The sequence below is a fragment of the Mus pahari genome, chromosome 1 (genome assembly GCF_900095145.1).
Source record: "Mus pahari chromosome 1, PAHARI_EIJ_v1.1, whole genome shotgun sequence".
Classification (NCBI taxonomy): Eukaryota; Metazoa; Chordata; class Mammalia; order Rodentia; family Muridae; genus Mus; species Mus pahari.
Genome location: NC_034590.1, coordinates 152,445,804 through 152,452,392, shown reverse-complemented (window position 1 = coordinate 152,452,392; position 6,589 = coordinate 152,445,804). Strand labels below are relative to the sequence as shown.

The following is a 6,589-nucleotide window of genomic DNA, read 5'->3' as shown; positions in this document are numbered from 1 at the left end:
CCCTGGAGGTGAGCATGCTGGCTGGCTCAGCTATCCCTGGAGGTGAGCATGCTGGCTGGCTCAGCTATCCCTGGAGGTGAGCATGCTGGCTGGCTGGATCTGCCTGGAAGATTAGGATGGAGACTCAGAGCTAGACACTTGCCAATGGCCAGAATGGAGCTGGCGGAAGCAGAGAGTCCAGCCATGAGTTAAAACCTGCAGTTCTGTTGGGTGCCCTCCAAAGGCCAGTTCTTCCAGGCAGACTGAAAAGCACAGCTGGTCCCTGCCCTCTTGGAGCTTACCATCCATTAGATAAAAACAGAGGATAAATAATCCACTAGAGGTGGCTGGTGCTCGTACTGTGGGAAGGAGGAAGGGGGCAGGTGTCTGTGGGTGGGACTGGACCGATTTTAACCAAGCTGCTCTGAGAAGGCTTTACTTGTTTTCAGCGCAATCAAGTAGAAGGTAAGACTTAGACAGGGGTCTGAGATGCAAACCATGAGAATGGGGATTAGAGGACAAACTTGCTGGGCTAAGGAGTCAAGCCAGAAAGAAGCAATTTCAAAAGCGACTTCTGCAGTCTTTAGACAACCAATTGAAAGACAGAATAGAACTGTTAACAAAAACAGTAAAAATAAATAAATAAATAAATAAATAAATAAATAAATAAATGTGTTGAAACCAGGCAGTGGTGGCACATGCCTTTAATATCAGGACTCGGGAGGCAGAGGCAGGCAGATTTCTGAGTTCAAGGCCAGCCTGGTCTACAAAGTGAGTTCCAGGACAGCCAGGGCTACACAGAGAAAACCTGTCTTGAAAAACCAAAAACAAACAAACAAACAAACAAACAAACAAAAAAGGTAGAGTTAAACTTGGTGCGTATCTGACCTTTGTGGCTTGAAGAGATCTGTTAAACGGTTTTGGTTCTTTCCTGAGTTTTATGGGGGGACCTAAGGCTATGGGAATAATTGTAGCTCTGGGAGTTTGAGCTGTCTTAAGTGGGGGTATAATGGCTAGTAAACAGAAACTGATAACACTACAGATCCCCTGATCATGTCCAGCCCCTTAGCCTCAGACCTTCTCTCTCTTCTCTCCAGCATAGACAGTGATTGCCAAGTCACTGAGCCTCTATAGAGGATGCTGACAAAGGCTCCTCAGGCAGGAGGCTAATGGCTCAGAGAGACTACCTCCACACCTCGGTCAGGACTTCCCTTAGGGGAAACCCACACCAATTCCCAATCAATGCCATGGTGATAGCACTGAATGATCACAGAGCTCTAACAACTGCCGTGTTGGTACTCTTCTGTGATTCCTCCTGACCAGTCTTCTCCCACTGCCCCAGAGATGCTGACCCCACATACATCCCTCATCTCAGGCCCTGCAGACCTCCTCTGAGAACACACCGTTAGTATACATTTGAGTTGTCTTCTGCCCCTACCCACCACTCTATAGATGGACAAGTGTAGCTTATCTCTCCACTTAGAATGTAGCCTTCACCTACGCTGGAGGGCTGAGCATCCTCCACACACATGAATTCCTAACTACATACCTAAGGGGACCACTTCTATTTCTGTCCAGAAAGACCAATAGCAACTCTGTCTGCTCCTGACACAGGGGCAGAAGGGCAGCGGGCTCAGGCCCACAAGCACTGGTGCCAAACCATTTCTCTAAGGCTGGTTGTTTTTGTTTTGTTTTGTTTTTTTGGTGATGCAGCCAACTGCTCCCCTCATTCCTAGCCAGGAAACACAAGTCTTTTATCAACACCTGGGAGGAAAAGGGGGTTCAACCGTCCTGCAGACACAATCCGTGCATGTGACGCCAAAGCTCTGTCCTTAACTCAGCAACCTTGAGACTTTATTTTAAACGTTTAAGTGTTTCTCAAAAAGAGAAATTCATGGGGGGAGGATGAGATGAGGAACAATTTTCAATGCAGCAGTCATTTCCAAAATACAGACCTATGAACAGTCCTTTCCTTTTTAAAATTTGAGTAAAAAATTATATTTGATTTAGAAGGTTATAGAGACAATAGTTCAGCTCGCATCATGTGCCAAATATCATAAAATTATGCATGCGAACTACGTGTTTCCGTGGTGCACAAGAGGTCGGCTCCTTTCTGGGGCAACCTGTTGCTTCACAGCAGAAGAAGTAAACTTTCACACTGCTGGTAAGCTGAGGTTCTGCTAGAAAAGGTAGAGAAGGAACTGGGGGGATGGATCAGTGGGTAAAAGCACTGACCACGCAAACGTGAGGACCTGCGTTCGAATCCCCAGTGCCCTTGTAAGCGGCCAGGAGTGGCTACTCACACCTGTAACCCCACCGTGAGGGGTACAGGCAGCAAAGCTGCTGCAGCCTGCTGGCCAGCCAGTCTAGCAACAACAGTGAGTTCCAGGACACTAGAGACGCTCTTCCTGCCTCCATATTTACACACATGGGCACATGAACTCATACATACACCATGAGCACACAAATTAATAATAGCAAAATTTCATGAGTATAATCATCTTTTTGTTTTGTTTTATTTTTCTTTAAAGTTTATTCAATACAACACAATCTCCAGCTTCACTGAGTGGCTGACCACGGCCATGACCAAAGCCGCCTCTAAACTGGAACTCAGTTGCTGAGCCAGCCCCAGCCTCAGCTTTCTTGTCAGCTCCAGGGGGCACAGCACTCCTTCTGCAGGTGTCTCTGTCTGTGTCCACTCTTGGGAATCTTGCAGGCTGCTCACACTCTGGACCTTTGAGCCAAGGCCTGCCAGTCTCGGGATGGCCGGAGGGTGGTGCAGGTAAGCTCGGAGATAGTGGATGCCCTCCTTTGTAAGGTACCAATAGAAATGTCTCCAAGTGGGGCTGGTGAGATGGCTCAGTGGGTAAGAGCACCCGACTGCTCTTCCGAAGGTCCAGAGTTCAAATCCCAGCAACCACATGGTGGCTCANAACCATCTGTAACAAGATCTGACGCACTCTTCTGGAGTGTCTGAAGACAGCTACAGTGTACTTACATATAATAAAAATAAATAAATCTTTAAAGAAATGTCTCCAAGCAAACTGCTCCTTCACGTAGCCTCAAGACTTGAGACACTGCATGGCCTTCATTACATGAAGGTTGGGCACATTCTTGTCAGCCAGCTCGGGGTGTTTGGGCATGTGGACATCTTTTTGGGTGACCATCACATCTTCCTTAAATAGGAGTTCATAGATGGCAATCCAAATCTTCTTACACATTAACATTGTGGCAGCTGCTGAGTATAATCATCTTAAAGACAGACGATCCAGACAACTTCTGCTGAAGGAAGAGCCCACAGCTCTGATTGGATAACTAAGTGAATTTCATGTGCTGTCATCTCCAGGGTCCTTATGCCTTCTCCTACATTCGGGCGGCTCTAATAGAAACACTACAAACCGCATGGCACAGGCAGCAGTTTATCTCATGAGTCTGGAGGCTGGGAAGTCCAGGAGCAAGGTGCCAGGACATTATCCCTGGTGAGGGGCCAGCTCTTCGCTTCCAGATGGCCCTCATCCCACTAGATCAGTGGGTCTCAGCTTGTGGGTTGTGACCCCTTTGGGAGTAGAATGACCCTTCCACAGGGATTATCTAAGACCATCGGAAAACACAGATATTTACATTATGACTCAGAACAGTAGCAAGGTTACAGTCATGAAGCAGCAACAAAAATACTGTTATGGTTGGGGTCACCACAACATGAGGAACTGTATCAAAGGGTTGCAACATTAGGAAGGTTGAGAACCACTGAGCTAAACTCTCCCTCGAGATCCCTCATGAGGGAGGGATCGCTTCTTTCTTGTGTGTGTGTGTGTGTGTGTGTGTGTGTGTGTGTGTGTTCACATGAGTGTGAGTGTAACATGTAGAGGACATAGAACATCTAAGTTAAGTTTGTTCTCTCATTCCACCTTTACATGGGTCCCAGGGATTGAATGCAGGTCTCTCTCCTGGCTTGATTCATCTCAGCCAGCCCCGCTCTGTCTCTAATAAGGGCTCTAGTCTCGTTCCTATGGGTTCCACCCTTATGAACTGACTAACTCGCGAAGTCCTCACTGCTGCGAGTTATGAAACACAGAGAATGGCAGCGGGTACCTCAGCGGGCCCTGTCAAGGTGTCTCCCAACAATCAGGCCACAGTGACAGGCCTAGTACAAAGGAAGTTTATTGGGGAAAGGGAGGGAGCCAGGGAGGGGAGCAGGGACCCAGAAAGGGATAGAGGCAGAGAAAGGGGAGCAGAGAAGAAACAGAAAAAGAGAGGAGAGGAGAGAGGAAGAAGCCAGCCCGGGAACAAGTGGGAAAGAGAGAGATGGAGATGGGGAGGGGAGGGAAGAGGAGGGAGGGATGGAGGGAGGGAAGGAGAGAGAGTGGGAGGGAAAACGGTGCTGTAGAATGTTTGTGGAGCACGGCTGAGATGGAAATCTGCTTCGACCTCCTTAGTAGAAGTCCGGTATGATGGAGAACCAGAAGGAACTGCTCTTAACTGCTAGGTCTTTAAATCTGCACCACCAAGATCTCACCAGGTAACAGGTGGCAGGACATCAGAAGAAGGCGTCACCTGGTGTCACCTGTATGACATGGTGTTACAAGGACAGATAGCTCCTGTCTCTCATATCCAGGTACCACACTGGGGTAGAAATCGGAAGAATGTCACATCTCCTGGAGTCACTCAAGCAGAAAGGGGAAGTCACTGAATGGATTGGTTGTAATAATCATCAGACTGAGAAGAAACGACGAGGTGGAAGATAAGATTTAGCTGTTTCCACAGGAAAAAAAAAAAGAAAAGAAAAGCAGCGCCCTCTAGAGATAAAAGAGGGAAGCTCATGTTTTCTCTGTGCACTTCAGCTAAGGTTAATGATTTTGCTCTCTCTGACACATGAGCTTGTGAGTAGTCAGGTGCACCCATCCACATGCCTCTATGTACACATATACATGGACACACACACAACACACACACGCATATACACACACACATAGGCATACACACACACGCGCACACATGCAAACACAGGCACACACGCACACAGGCACACACAGGTACACAGGCACATGCACACACACAGGCACACGCATGCCCGTGCACACAGGCACTCTCGCACACATGCACACACAGGCACACACAAACACACGCACACACACAGGCACGCACACACAAGGGCACACACTAAAGACAGGGGCAATGCAACACCTTTCTGGTCTTAGATTGTAGGGTAGAGCGCAGACGCCAGATTCCCGGGAGCAAATTCAGTCTTATACCCAGGAGAAATGTAGCAAACCGAATCCATCAGAGGTGCCAACTGCATGCTTTTACTTGCGAAGTAGCATAGTGGCTTCCGGAGCTGGCCAGACTTGAAGTTCTACTTGTCACCACTTGGGGTCAGCATTTCCACCTTTAAAAGGCTTCCGGGTTGTGAGCCTAAAGGACTAAAATCTGATGACTTACACAGAGATGAAATGACTTTAGGGGTTTTTTTGTTTTTATGTCTCCTGCCTCACGTTCTGTTTGTGTTTTCCCGTGTGCAGGAATTATCCATTTTACTTGCAAAGGCTGACACTAGGCTTTAGAAAAAAATAATTTGAAAATTTCATACATTTGCATAATGTATTTTAGTTGCTTTCACCTGGCATCCATTTGGCCAACGTGTTTTGTGTGTGTGCATGTGTGTGTGTGTGTGCTTTTGTGTGGACGCCATAGGGCAAGCTTCAGATCTCATCACTCTCTTGCACAGACTTCACCAAGTGGAATAGGCTGGGTCTGTATCATCACCCAGCACTGGAATTAGATGCCCATTTTATGTGTTGTGGGACTCTAACTGGTGTCCCCCTGCCTGAAAGACCATCAACTGAGCTATCTCCCGAGTCCTTGATGTACACATCGTATCCTGTAACTCAAGTGTCAGGTCCTGTAGAGCTTTGGGGATTCCAGATGCCACATAAGGCTTGGGAGTGTCCACTCTGTAGGAAAAGAAGCTTACCCTAGTGTTCCTCCTGACTTTGGCAGCTGGGCAAGCACGGGTAAGGCATTTTCTCTTTCAGCTGCAAAGACTTGCACATACAACATGCATAGTAAACACTTCCCTTTATCTGACTTTGAAAATTAAAGGCATTGTGCTATGGGATAGGCAGAATGGTGATTAAACATTTGTTCAAATCTGTGGAACAACACGTGTGCAACACAAGTGGACCCTAGTGCAAGCAGTGGGCTTTGATATGTCTCTGCGGGTTCACCTACTCAGCAACCAAGTGCTTTGATGGGGGCTTTGGTAATGGGAGAGTCTGCGTGTCTTGGTAAACGTACAGCATCTCCTTACCTCCCTCTTAATTCTGCTATAAACCATGAAACTGCTCTTTAAATTCTGTCACTTAAAATGTTAATGATGTTACTTGCACTCATTGTTGTGTCTTATAAAAAAGAAAAAGAAGCCAGGGATATGTATGGTAGAGGCCAGGTATGGTGTGGGGGAAGGGGGTGGGCCCATGCTGAAGCATCCCTTCCCCCTGAGGGACCAGCCACAGGACTGTATAGTATAGAATAGAGTTTATTTAGGGCATGGGGAGGGGAGTTGAAGAGGTAGGAGAGAGAGAGAGAGAGAGAGAGAGAGAGAGAGAGAGAG

General features: G+C 47.4%; 1 pseudogene; it reads right to left on the bottom strand.

The window, feature by feature from the left end:
* Positions 1 to 2,515: 2,515 nt before the first annotated feature.
* Positions 2,516 to 3,206, bottom strand: LOC110334038 (annotated as a pseudogene).
* Between the last annotated feature and the right edge of the window lie 3,383 nt (positions 3,207 to 6,589).